The 14200-nt window shown below is 51.1% G+C and overlaps 1 pseudogene; it reads left to right on the forward strand.

Annotated features, from left to right (window-relative positions):
• The first annotated feature begins 10039 nt into the window (after positions 1–10039).
• Positions 10040–10194, forward strand: LOC144116767 (U2 spliceosomal RNA; annotated as a pseudogene).
• The last annotated feature ends 4006 nt before the right edge of the window (positions 10195–14200 follow it).

The raw sequence follows: 14200 nt of genomic DNA on the forward strand, positions 1-14200 counted from the left end.
ATGCGAACGTCACGAAGGGGAGGAATTGATTCCTGTCGCGGTGATCGGACGAGAAGTATTGGCTGACCATCTCGGCGAGTGTCCGGTTGAAGCGCTCGCAAAGGCCGTTTGTTTGAGGGTGATACGACTTTCTGCGCGTGTGGCTCGTGTGAGTGAGACGGAACAGCTCTTCCATCATATCAGCCACAAAATGTTGTCCTCGATCTGTGATTACTTGCTCTGGCGCTCCGTGCCGTAGAACCACTGTTTCCAGGAATGCCTTCGCGGCGTTTGCAGCTGTTGCTTCCGGGACGGCGACAGTTTCCGCCCACTTAGTGTGATAGTCAATCAGTCAGTCATTACAATCACATGCCGGTTTCCGCCTGAGGACGGCGTCAGGGGGCCCTAGAAATCCATCCCGAGCCGCTGAAAAGGGCGCCGAGCGGGTGGCACGAGCTGCAACAAGCCAGATGGTTTAGTCGGTGGGGTCTTACGCGTCTGGCAGTCTGGGCAGGAAAGAACGTGTCTCGTTATTTCGGCGAACATTTTTGGCCAAAAGTAGCGCTGGCTGATTTTCTCCAGAGTTCTCTTCATGCCTAGGTGCCCTGTCGTTATGTCGTCGTGACAGGACACCAAAATTTCTCGGCGTAGTGGTTTTGGGACGGCTAAGGACAGTCTGTCTTCCCTGAAACCTTTGGTTCTTTTGAATAACACCCCGTCTTGTAGGCTGAAGGCTCTAGCTGTCCGGCGGATTCTTCTCTGCATCGGCTCTTCCGGGTTCTTCAGGTGGTCGATAATTGGCTTTAAGAAGTGGTCCTCCTCTTTCAGTTTAATTGTTCTTTGCCTCTGTTGGTCCGCAAGTAAAAGCGGCATATCTTCACAGGGAGGGGTGGTATCATCTGCATTATGTGGGAGGCGAGAGAGAGCGTCTGCGTTCGAGTTCCTTGATACCTAGCCGATGTTTGAGGCTGACGTTGAACTCCTGGAGAAGTAAGCTCCATCGCGTGAGGCGGCCGCTCGGATTTTTGTTTGCCATGAGCCATGTCAGGCTGCCCTGGTCGGTGACAACAGTAAATGGAATCCCACATAGATACGGTCGAAACTGTCTGACCGCAAATACTACGGCGAGGCATTCCTGTTCGGTGGCGCTGTAGCTCTTTTCTGCCTTATTTAGATGTCGACTGGCGTAACTGACCACGAACTCTTCTGTACCGTTCTTCTGCACAAAGACTGCTCCGATCCCATACCCGCAGGAGTCGGTGTGGACCTCAACCGGCAATCCAGGATAAAAAGCCGTAGCACCGGTGAATTGGTAAGGCGCTGCTTGAGCTCTTCGAATGCATTTTGGCATTCTGCGCTCCATTCCAAGGCTTTACCTGTTTTGGTGAGTTCCATGAGTGGCCGCGAAATGCGAGCAAAATCTTTCACAAAACGTCTATAGTAGTTACAAAGGCGAAGGAAGCTGCGTACTTGTTTCACGTTCTTTGGTGCCATCGCTTGCTCGATCGCATGGACGTTGCTGGGGTCGGGTCTTGCCGACTGTCCATCGATTATGTGGCCAAGGTACTTAATACTGTTTGCCGCGATGTGACACTTTCTGGGCTGTAGGCGGAGGCCCGCTGAATCCAATGCGCCAAGCACACCTCTGAGGTTCCTTAAGTGGTCGTCAGTGGTCTTAGAGAAGACGATGATGTCGTCAAGGTATGCAAGGCAGAATTTCCAGAGCTGGCACCTTAACACCTTGTTAATCATGCGTTGAAATGTGGCAGGAGCATTACAGAGGTCAAAGGGGACAACATTGAACTCATAGAGTCCGTGCCCCGTGAAAAAGGCTGTGTTTACCTTGTCAGCCTCCTCGATGGGAACTTGCCAATACCCAGACACTATGTCCAATGCTGTGAAAAAATAGGAGCCTTGCAGTGTATTAACGACATCGTCTACTCGAGGAAGCAGATGTACGTCCTTCTTAATGACTGCATTGAGCTTCCTATAGTCCATGCAAAAGCGCCAAGCTCCAGCCCGCTTGCGAACGAGAACCACCGGGGACGACCAAGGACTGCAGGATTCTCTTGTGACCCCCTTTTCTAACATCTCCGTCGCCTGCTCCTGAATTCTTTGCCTTTCCGTCACAGAGCTGCGATATTGATTCTGCCGAACAGGTCTTGCGTCGCCAGTGTTGATCTCGTGCTCGACCACGTCTGTATGGACGAGGCTCGCGGCTGGGTTGGCGAAGAGGTGTTCATATTCTTCCAACAGCGACTGGAACATGTGACGCCGATCTTTGTCTAACTGGCTGCCGTACTGGACTTCATTTACTCCGGACCCACGGATGACGGGGGGTCTTACGCAGATGTCGACGTTCAGGAGAGGTGTAGTCTTCCCGAGTGATGTAGCCTTGGTAACATTCATGGTGGTCGATCCTGGATTAGCGGCGTGGATATATGTCGTGTGATCCTGTACATCATTTAGGGCTCGGGCTATCTTTGGATGGGGTCTATTTGGCGGAGGGCTAAGGGGTTCTACAAGGCATGCCCCGTTTCTGCGGACTGTGACAGGAACAAGGACCTCAGCGGATGACGAGATCTGCGTATGTTGCTGGCAGTAGACGACTTCCGGGTTCACCATATCTGTGTCGAGGTCGTCCAGCCGGAGCTCCATGCTATGTCCTCGCAGAGTGACTGTTCGCATTGGGAAACTATCACCATTTCCGAGTTTCCGTCCAGAGGCACTCAACCCAAGAGGTCGCAGGGCAGTGTATCCAGCACTAAGGATTCTTGCAGCTCGCCCGGGCCAATACACACATCAAGTGTCACTTCGCCTGCGGCGCTGACGAACTTTCCGTTGAAGTTCCTGAGTGTGGCCGTGGTTCCGCTTACTTCTGCACATATCCTGGATATGAAGCGCTGCGAGGCGATATTCACAGAGGTGCCTGTGTCCACTATCATTGTGGCCTCCTAGTCTTTTACTGACACGGGGAGGATTATGAGATGCGACCGGTGTGCGTAGCTAGCCTCTCCTGAGGAGTTACCTTTTTTTGTCTCGGGGCGAACTCGGGTACCCCGCCATCCTAGTTTCCCGATGACTGGGAGCCTTGTGGCACAGTGGGCCCTGACGGCTCGTTACACTGCCGCATTATATGCCCCGACCGGCCACATCGGTAGCATTGAACATGCGCCGTCTGATCTTGCGACTGTCGTCCTGGAAACCTGCGTGGTGTGGGTCGGACTAGCTGTTCGACGGCACTGGTGAGGGCCTTCACGCTCTCTTGTAGGGCGTCAAACATTTCGGCCGTTACGACTCGTGCAGTCGATGCCTCATGACTCGGAGGCATCCCCCAGTTGTGTTCAGGCGCAGTCGTTCTTCTTGAATCATTGGGCGCCGCTGATAGAAACGGCGAGACCGCTGCAAAGCCTGGGAAGGGATGAGTTGGCATGGTTGCCATGGCGTGTCGCGCCATAGCGCCTACGTGCGTCAGGCGTTGCAAGTGCTGCAAGAACTCGGCCGGTGTTTTGGGGTTGGATATGGCTACCCTTTCCATCATTTCTGGCCGCAGCCCTCAAAACACTCAGCGCACTTGTTCGGAGTCTGTCATGGATGTGTTGGCCCGGGCACAGAGGTGCAGTACGCTCGCCACATGCTCTCGAGGCGTTTCACCGGGCTGCTGCCACCTCTCTTGTAGCTGGATGAAAGCCCAGTCCCTAACATCTTCTCCGGAAAAACTGTCGCGGAGGGCCTGCTTCCACTGGTCCCATGTTTCGTGCTGTCGTGTTGGCGATTCCCGTAGCACGGCACTGTACCACCGGCGGGCCTCGTCGCCGAAAGCGAAAATGAGGTTGTTCGCATTCTGCGCGTCGGACCACCCTACTGCTGCCGAATAGCGTTCGTACAGACGAATCCAGTCTTCAACGTCCTGATCGCTTTCTGCGGAAAAACGCGGAGGGGGACCATAAAGCCTCCCTTGCTGCTGATCGGTATCAGTGCTGCCATCCATAGTGATCTTGACTGTGCGAGTACGCAGAACGCGCTCGATGCAATCTTTTGTCATTAATTTTACAGTGCATCTTTAATTTGATGCCCGTTTAGCCGCGGTTGCAATTTCAAAAAGCCGGTCAAATCGCTTATTTAGAGACCTCGGTTGATTTCCAGACTCTTCTTGCCATTTTTCGTTCGGGTTGATGCGTTGCGGACTCAGGCTTCCCTTAGTTTGCTTCAGGCGGTCGCGACGTCGCTGCGTTCGCGATTTTTTTTTCATCCATGGTTCGGGTTGAGTGTACCCAGCACCTCCACCCCTTTGTCGCGAGTAAGAAGGGAACAGCCTAGGTTGCGACGGAGAGTCGTAGAATTCGGAGAACCGAACCGGGGGTTTGGCGATTATTTCCAACACCTTGCTTGAGGGTCCGACAGCAGGGGTATAAAATACTAACGTAGCGGGACGCTGAACGATTAGGGGAGCTGATCGGGGGGCCGTGGAAGTAACGAGGGCTTCCGGTGTTCAGCCGGTGCCGCAGCGCTAAGTCCGCGGGTCCGAGTAAGGGATATCTACACTGTCTCAACCGGGAACCATCGGATCAGTGAGGGATTCTGGTGGGCACCAGTACCGCAACGCCGATTCCGACGGTCCACGGCAAGCTCGGGAAGAGAGGGGTAAGACCAATGCTCCCGTGCAGCCCGGGGACTACTGCCTCCCGTCGCTCCCGACTGCCCTTTTTATACCCTACGGATTGCACCACGGCAGTGAAAGAAGCCGCGGAAGCTCTTAATTGTTTCCAGGTTTGAGTTTGTGACCGTTGCCTTCCCTGTCAGACCTCATCGCAGGCTGTGTTCACTATATTTCTTCTTCCAGGGTACAGGTGACGCTGCTGCGCTACATGTTGCGCGCAGGGCGGAACAGCTAGTGCCTGCTGCATGAAGGTGGTAAACATGGCACATAGTAAATATTCAACGCCAACGAGGCAGGCAACTTTGATCAACACGAGTGCGTGAGATAATTAGCGTTAGCGACACCGAAGCAAAATTTGATTTCCTTTTCAGGTTACACATAAAGAGTGTGCAGACGCGCATAAACGAACTTGAAAACAATAAAACTGAACGCCCTTCGTACTCGTCCTATCCTGGAAACGAGGAGGTTATCGACCGGGCTGTGATCTTCCCTCACCTACGCCCGGCTATGGAGCGTGTGTTTTCTTACCATGACATTACTATGCACTGTCGTAACAATCGACTCCTTTACCCAGCACCAGGAAAAGTCCGCACAAATCCCGAGAAAGTCGCACGGTGACAACTCCAAGCTAAAACTTTCCGATGCCCCTACATCTGTTTCCTAGCCTACCAGAGAGAGTTTACTCCCGAGAGAAAGATGTGTGGGAAAAGCTACCCTAGCACACACATATTTGCATGCATGTCTAAATGACAAACCTATGCCCTAAGGTCTTGCTACTCTCGAATAGTGAACAGTGGGAAACCGCGTTGCTCAGCTCCATCTTGGAAGGCCAGCTCTGGGCTGTAACAAGAGTCACCAACTGCTCAAGGCCACCTGACGGGGCTAGCCCTAGACCGAAGTCCAACCAAGCCTTTTGGTCGACGAAATAAAAGTTTTCATCTCTCTCTCTCTCTGTCAAATAGAGCTCACAAAAAAAGGCGGGTGCACAGATTTCATGCTACTCAAGGAAGCTCTTTACAGCTCTCCGCTCCGCTCACGGTACCCGCTCACAGCGGCACTATCATCCAAGGAGTCTACGTGACACCGGGAACATCTGTCAAGCAGACGATTGATGTGGTTGCCACGTGTATACCAGCCTACGGCACGGTTTCACAGTGGTATGTGACTTTGGGTGATTTCAACAAGAAACAGGACTCTCTTAGTCAGTGTATGAAAAAAAAGTTAGACTTTAATTTCGCTTCGGACACTCACGTCCAGACTACACAATGGAGAACTACTGTAGAGCTTGTATACTAAAGAGGCCCTACCAAATCGAAATACTGTATCGACAAAATTGAGTCCGCTGCATGCTACTTCACAGATCATCGGGCAGTCTTCGTCTCTGCCAAGCAAAATGAATAAAAGATGTGTATACCCAATGGCTCTCATTGCTAGCCGCCACGGTGGCTCAGTGGTTATGGCGCTCGGCTGCTGGCCCGAAAGACGCGGGTTCGATCCCGGCCGCGGCGGGAAAATTTCAGTGGAGCCGTAATTCTAGAGACCCGTGCACTGTACGACCTCAATGCACGTTAAAGAACCCCAGGTGTTCCAAATTTCCGGAGCCCTTCACTACGACGTCCCTTATAGCCTGAGTGGCTTTGGGACGTTAAACCCCATAAACCATATGTCATTGCTAAAGATAAAGTGACAAGCTCAGCCAAGGAAACGCACATCCCGATACGTATATCCTGACATAGCGGAGCTAAGCCACTACCATTTTTTTAATTAGTGGCGAGCTTCCCTAAAGCACCTGGCATATATGCCTTCAGTAAGTGGGCAAAATTAATCCGAAAAACCTGTCAAGGAGACAGAAATCGTGCTTCACCTCTGCGTATAAAGCATGTCATTTAAATTGTATGGGGAACTTGGCTGATAGTATTAAAGACATGAAGAAATTAAAGTTAAGAAGTTTGGGATTTTTACACAATCTTGGTTTTTTTTTGCGATTAGTGGATCAAAAGAGAGATTAAGTCGGGACCAGCTGGCAACGCTGACGGAACCAGGGGCGGTATGTAATTCAGTGCGGCGGAGTTGTTCGTTTTCATTTATCGATATGGTGGTATCTACGCGCACCGTTCCTGCGTTGCTTATTCCTTCTGTACGGTGACAGCTGCAATGCATACCTTTGTATTCTGGAGGTATAATTTCGGGCCGTGAATGTTTTAGATTAATCCACTCACTAAACGATTAATGCTTCGATCGGCGCACACTGCTTAACGCTGCTGCTCAGTCTTTCGAATAGGATCTTTTGAACACGCATTTTGTTGGTCAAATGTTTAGGGGAATTCCCCAAGGTAGAGTAGATTTGTTACAAGGGAGTAATTACTCATTGGCATCCACCCAATCGCAGCCAAAGAGCTACAAAAGAAAACTATACAGCTTTCTCAGAAACTTCACCGATAAAGAAAAGTTCGTCCTGGTCCGGGGCTCGGGTCCGGGACCACCGCGTCACCGACGCAGTGCTGTGTACCAACTGAGCAGATTAACCGGGACGACACGCTTATGGCCGTAGCCGTTTGGCTGTGCATGAGCGGATGCCAATGAGTAATATATAAGCTTATGGCAAGGAGAGAGCGAATTGATGAATAACTCGAAGTGGAGTGCATGTTGGGCGAATCGGTCGTACATTGTCTAGTAAAGGTACTGCGAAAAATAATACAAACATTAATATTAACATTAACATTCCATCCTTGTCAATACAAACATGGGCGAGAAGGGCACAAGGACGGGCGCAGACTCGCGACTGGGTTTACTCAGAACAACAACGCATACTCATAACTTCCACACCACCATGTCAGTCACTAAGCGCAAGCCAGAAATCAGCATTCTGTCTGATAAAGTCTTATCGAGGTATCACTCACGCAATCATCTCTTTTGTTCCTAATGAAAAAAGCCTCATCAAGTTCACGCGCCATCTGGTCACGGCTACGCCTCAAAATCCTCGTTTTCGGCAGCAAAGGCAGGCATGGGTTATCACGCGTAGCCGAAGGGCATGCGCTACAGTGTAAGGGCAGATTAGATCCTTTTCCGGTCTTAATTGAAAGCTGGTCTTCTCTCAGCCGGTTGTTTACACATCGGCCCGTTTCACCGATGTAAGCTTTTCCACATGTCAGGGGAATCTCGTAAACAACCCCCTCCGAGCACTTGACGAACTCAGTGGCGTGACGCTTCTTGCAACCTCGCACGCTCCTCTCTCGGGCAGCAATCCGATGGCAGAGTGAGGCCAATTTGCGCGGGGAAGAAAATACCACCGGCACGTCGTAGCGATTATCTACGTTCTTCAAGTTGTGTGATACCCTGTGTATGTAGGGAACAACCGTCAGCCTGATTTTTTTTCGGACGGGATCTTCCTGGGGTGCTCTCGCTTTCAATCTCCGTAGTAGCTTTTCCGCCACAGCGACGACAACTGGAAAAGGGAACCCAGCCCTGAGCAACCTACCAACCTGACTGTTGAGGCTGCCATGCACCAGATGAACACACAACCTCTCCAAGGCTCCCTGGAGGCAGAATGTAGCAATGGCCCGTTTTACCGTCTTGGAATGTGCGGATTCGTATGGCAACAGGTCTTTTCGGGCTCGTGGCGAGTACACCCAGCAAGTGTGATCTGGCTTTAAAAACAGGTTGATATCTAAAAACTGCGATCTATTATCGTCAGGTAATTCGTATGTGACGGTTCGACCCGTCCCGTGTCGTTTAAAAACCGATAAAATCTCTTGCACGGAGTTCGTGTGTGTCAAGCCAGGTTGCTCTTTAGGAAAAACCAGATAGTCGTCCATGTATCCAAATACCTTAAAAAACTTGTCCAAATAACAAACCAGATCACAATCAATACTGCCCAAGAAAATGTCAGCCAACACAGGTGCCACACAAGAGCCAATACAAATACCCTCACGTTGAACCAGGACCTGGTTCTCAAAGGTTGCAAAGGTTGACTCGAGATAGAATTCAAGTAGTGACAATGTTGTCCTGGGACAAACCACTGGCGTTTTGAAAACCCACGACCCCATTATATTCAATGCAAGAACTAACAGCACGAAACAGAGCATCATGTGGTATAGAAAAAAACAGGTTTTCTACGTCAAACGAAACAGCGTAACCCACTGATGGTGAACCCTGTAAGAAAGATACTACATCACCCGAGTTCTTTACCATGAATGGGTCTTGTATCTTTAATACTTCAAACACTTCAGGAGAAAAGAGCTAATCTCCCGTTGCCAAGTATCCCTTTCGCTTACAATGCACCTAAAAGGTTGGTCAATCTTGTGGGTTTTTACCGTGAAAAACAGTTCTAGGCTATTGCGTTTACATTTATCAACAGCTTTTGACAGTCTCTCTAGAGCCAAGTCTTTGCACAATTCCATCGCTCGGGTCTTTACCTTGGTCGGTCTCACTTTCTTGGTAACGAAGTCCTTAGCGACGGCTTGAGCGGCGTTGTCATGAAACATCCCAGACGGTAGCACAGAAGGACCAAATCATTTTCCTTGAAGAAACAAACTTCTTCCACGCTTTTTTGCATGCTAGAGGTGCCTCCGCCTGCAGAAACCTGTGACCGGGTGGCAGTGCGTAGCAGGCTGTCTACACCATCGAGTATACACCTTTCACTGTCCTCGTCTTTTGCTTTACGAGCCATTTGCCGGTTCAAAGAGAGCAGCTCGTGCGCTGGCACTTCAGGTTACGTGCTAAACTTGGGATCCTTATTTAGCACCTCGGTTATCTTGGTGGGAAGATCGGTATTCCACCATCATACCTTTTTTCCCTAGGCTTGTTTTTAGGGAGGAGCAGCAAAAGGCACCTCCACCAAAAGTATACCGCCTGCGTTGTTTGCAGCCGATACGTCCGTAGCCTCGCTTCGCCAATCATTCAGTATCCGTACGGTAGGCGAGCACACGCAGCCAGTCATTGAGTAGCCTAATTTGGCGTAATAGCTCTGATCTCAGGATTTTGCAGAAACGCTTCACATGGCCGACAGACGGCAAAACGTGACCAAATGGAGCAATGAATTCCACCACCGGCAGTAGATTCCTCGGCAGTAGATGCTGAACATTCCGAGGACCCCGACCATAGAATCAACTTCGAAGAAACCCGCATCCTCGGAACCGAAACAAATTACCACAAAAGGCTCCTTCTGGAATCCTGGCATATCCAAACCACCCCGAACAATATCAACCGCAGAAAAGGAAACCTGCCCCCAGTATACGGCCAGGGACTTCGCTCTTCAACTCAACGAAAAAAAGTTGCCATTCACCACCTCCCTGCAGTGCGCAAGCGTGACTAACAGCCTAAACCCCCTCCCCCGCGCCTTTCGTGTCACAGCTGTCGTTCCTTTGGCCCCCCTCCCCTCCATACTTAAAAGACGCTATTTTTGTTTTTTAGGCGAATGTCCGAACCCCGTAGAGTATCTGTTACAGGTCCAATTGGACTTAATTTTAAAAATGTGGCGGAGAGTTTGAAGGATGCTTCACTCCCGCCACCGGTTGGCCCGGTATTGCACTACCTCCGGGATCGGCCTTGTCTTTAGCGCGTCTTTACTATCCTGTCTTTCTATCCCATCTTTCTACTCTCCTACTATCTGCACGTGGTAGCGATTGTGGCTCGGCTTGAGCCAGTGAGCAGGCCTGTGCACTTTCCTTTTCTTTCTTCCTAACAATAACAGACAAAAGACGCTAGCTACTGCCCTCAGTCACCCGTGATGAAGGAGCCGAGTCGGCTTCGAAACGTTGGGTTAAAGTTAAAATTTTTGGTTGGAGATGTGCAGTTTATTATGTCTAGAGATGTGGTATTGCTGCCAGCTAATGGAGCATGCACATCCACTCGTACCTTCAGGCGTTTCGGGCGATTGGCTAGCATGACTCAGCCGAAACATAAATATTACGGTGTCAGCTGTTACCAGCTGTTCCCTGTGTTTCACGGCATTGTCATGTGTCCAGAAGAGACCGCCTGCAGCGCCATCTCTCGACCCTTTCCAATGAAGAAAATAGAAAAAAGTAGCGAAAGAATGTATTCGAACGGCCTCGAAGGCTAGCGCGGCTGTTCGCGCCTCCCGGTCTACGCTACGTACAGCCCTGGCTGTCCTCGCCTGGCGACCTTGGCAACTGAATGAGCAGCGGCAGAAAGTTCTTGTATGATATGGAGGACCCCAGGAGAGAGACGTAGCTTAAGCAGGGCTGCCGGGGCGGCTCCCTCTCTCCCGGCTGCCCCAGCCATGTTTCGCGCGGTGTCTGCGCCTTCCTTCGCCCACAAGGATTACTCACCTGGAAGAGCGCTGCAGGCAATCCAGTTTGGAGGCCTACACAGGGCTCCTCTTCTGATTAGCCTAAGAAGAATCGCGCTTGTTCTAAAATTTGGCTTAAGCCCGCACTCGTTTGTTGATGGTGGCAACCTTGTGTGAGGCGGGCTTTTGGTTCCTTGAGGGTGCAAAGGAATAAGCTAAAGACAAGAGAGAAATCGCTGCCTGGCGCGCATGAAAACAGCCAGTTTGTAAGCATTGCGGTAAAATGTAGATCCTCTCCTTTGAGGGAGAATTTAAAATCAATGACACCAACCAATGACACCAAAATCAATGACACCCGCCGCGGTGGCTCAGTGGTTAGAGCGCTCGGCTACTGCTCCGGAGTTCCCGAGTTCGAAGCCGACCGCGGCGGCTGCGTTTTTATGGAAGCAAAACGCTAAGGCGTCCATGTGCTGTGCGTTGTTAGTGCACGTTAAATATCCCCAAGTGGTCGAAATCATTCCGGAGCCCTCCACTACAGCACCTCTTTCTTCCTTTCTTCTCTCACTCCCTCCTTTATCCCTTCCCTTACGGCGTGGTTCAGGTGTCCGCCGATATATGACAGATACTGCGCCATTTCCTTTCCCAATAATAATAATAATAATAATAATAATAATAATAATAATAATAATTAGTTTTTAGGGAAAGAAAATGGCGCAGTATCTTTCTCATATGTCGGCGGACACCTGAACCGCGCCGTAAGGGAAGGGATAAAGGAGGAAGTGAAAGAAGAAAGGAAGAAAGAGGTGCCCTATAGTGGAGGGCTCCGGAATAATTTCGACCACCTGGGGATCTTTAACGTGCACTGACATCGCACAGCACACGGGCGTTTTAGCGTTTTTCCTCCATAAAAACGCGGCCGCCGCGGTCGGGTTCGAACCCGGGAACTCCGGATCAGTAGTCGAGCGCCCTAACCACTGAGCCACCGCGAAAAACCAATTATTATTGTTATTATTATTATTATTATTATTAATATTATTATTGTTATTATTATTATTATTATTATTATTATTATTATTATTATTATTATTATTATTATTATTATTATTATTATTATTATTATTATTATTATTATTATTATTATTATTATTTCATTGTTTTCTTTAACGTGCACTGACATCGCACAGCACACGGGCGCCTTAGCGTTTCGCCTCCATCGAAACGCGGCCGCCGCGGTCGTACCCGGGTACTCCGGATCACTTAAAACGCTGGCTATAGTACTCGGTTGCACGGAGCGTTCCAATGAGGCCAACTCTAAAGATTTATTTCTTGGTAACGTTTTTTTTCTGGTTGTTTAGAGACATAGCATCTTTGTTAGGAAATCTAGGAACTTTTTAAGCGGACCAAATTGTATACTGATAGCTACATTACGGTACCATTTCGAGCCTTGAGCGTGGCTGCTCCGCTATGTTGTCACGTGATTGGTCACGTGGTGCGGAGCAGCTGCCCGTGGAGCGGCGCTGTGGCTGATCACGTGGCTCGTCGCGTGGTTGGCCACGTGACCAGCCACGTGGTGCGGAACAGCGGCAAAACCGAGCTACCACAGCTGTGCGCATGCGCCGTGTCAAGTGGGCCGAAGATGAAGAAGGAACGCCCAGCGAAACGGAGCGGCGAAGGACTGACTGCAATTCAACTTAGGCAGTTCCATTCGGCCAGCTAAAGCTATCGCGTCACTCCAGGTTTAACCAGAGCTGAACCACCGCCATTTTTTTTTCTGTCGTACGGCCTAATGGCAATGCAGAATGTGCGGCCACTGGTTTGTAACAACAAACATGTAAACACTGCCGACTCGTGCTCGCTATGTTTGTTTTAAAGCTTACGTTGTAAATAATTTCGATATGAGGGAAGGTACGGTGCCGTAGCTGTCACCTTGGGTGGGCATATCAACCGCGCTGTGAGGGGAGGGATGAAGACAAGACTTAAAGGTGATAGAAAGCGAAGGGCTCCGGAAGAATATCGGCCGCCTAGGGTTCGCTAACCTGCACTGGCACAGCACAGAGCACGGGCTTCCTTTGCAGTTAGCCTCCATTTAAACGCGGAAAGCTTATGGAATGAGTGTGGCGTTGCGAGGAGAAAAGCGAAACTTTGTTTTACTGAGTGTTCAACGGCGCGTAGCAAATTTAAAGCGATAAACTCGGAAGCAACCGCGCTGTGAAAGCAGAAGTGAAACCTTGACTTATTGAACCCTCCAAAGCACGATTTTAGCCCTCAGCGCGTGCTTTCATCCATGTGAGATTTCAATGCGCGCTGCGCACAGCCAGTAAATGGAAGCTTCTGGGATGGCTGGACGGTGATCAATGTCAGCTACAGAGAACGAAAGCGACAGCGCGCAACGGAGAATACGTGGTAAAATGCTGGACGTCCTGCCGCACGTATATCGCGCACCTTGATTTCCCGGGGCGATGAGATGTGACACAACAGGGCACTGCGGCACAGGTAGGTTCCTCGCACGTGGTGGCTGAGTGGTAGCCAATGTAGCCAGGTATCCCCATCTGGGGTTCCCTGCATGTGAACGTACGTACGTCTCCTGCAGCGCGATAACTTCCGGCGAATCCTGCGCGATGCGAACTCTCATTTCGGCGTACCGCGCCGCAAGTGAGCGCAAGTTCCACTGCAGGATGGATGGCATGCGGGAGGGAGTCCGGCGGCTAGCCATCATGCTGGCTCATCTGTGCGGGAGCACCCGCTGCTTCTAAGCAAGCCCGGTGTCCATCGGTGTCCTCCGGGAAAAGTACGCTGAAGGCACGCAACGCCAGCTTTAGGCGCGCGATCTCCGCCTCCCGTGCGTCAGGGGGCTGGCCATGAGAAGCGGCCGCAGGCTCGGGCCGCGCTGTACGGGACGCCGGGCAACCGGTTCGCCTCTGCCGCTGCCGGCGCTGCCGTTGCTTCGGTGACTGCTGCTGCTGCTGCTGGGGTGTTCCCCTGACGGCCTGCGCATAAGAAAGCGCACGCGGCGTCTGCTGATGTTGCTGGGCTGGGGCCGCTATCTCAGCCTGGACGACGGCTCGGACAACCCGCCTGGACATCGGTGCCATGGATGTGGCCATTAAAGTGGCCACGTGACGCTCTCGCTGCCAGTGCGGGCACGCGGCGTCAATGGCTGCGTGCCGTCCCCCCAGTTAATGCAGCGGGGCTTGCTCGCGCAGGTACCAGGCTCGTGCGGCCCGCCGCAGCGCGTGCATCGGGCAGGAGCACGACACACCTCAGTGACATGCCACAGGCTGGCGCACTTCGCACACTGGAGCGGCCGGGGA

Source organism: Amblyomma americanum, chromosome 1 (assembly GCF_052857255.1).
Source record: "Amblyomma americanum isolate KBUSLIRL-KWMA chromosome 1, ASM5285725v1, whole genome shotgun sequence".
In the NCBI taxonomy this organism is placed as follows: domain Eukaryota; kingdom Metazoa; phylum Arthropoda; class Arachnida; order Ixodida; family Ixodidae; genus Amblyomma; species Amblyomma americanum.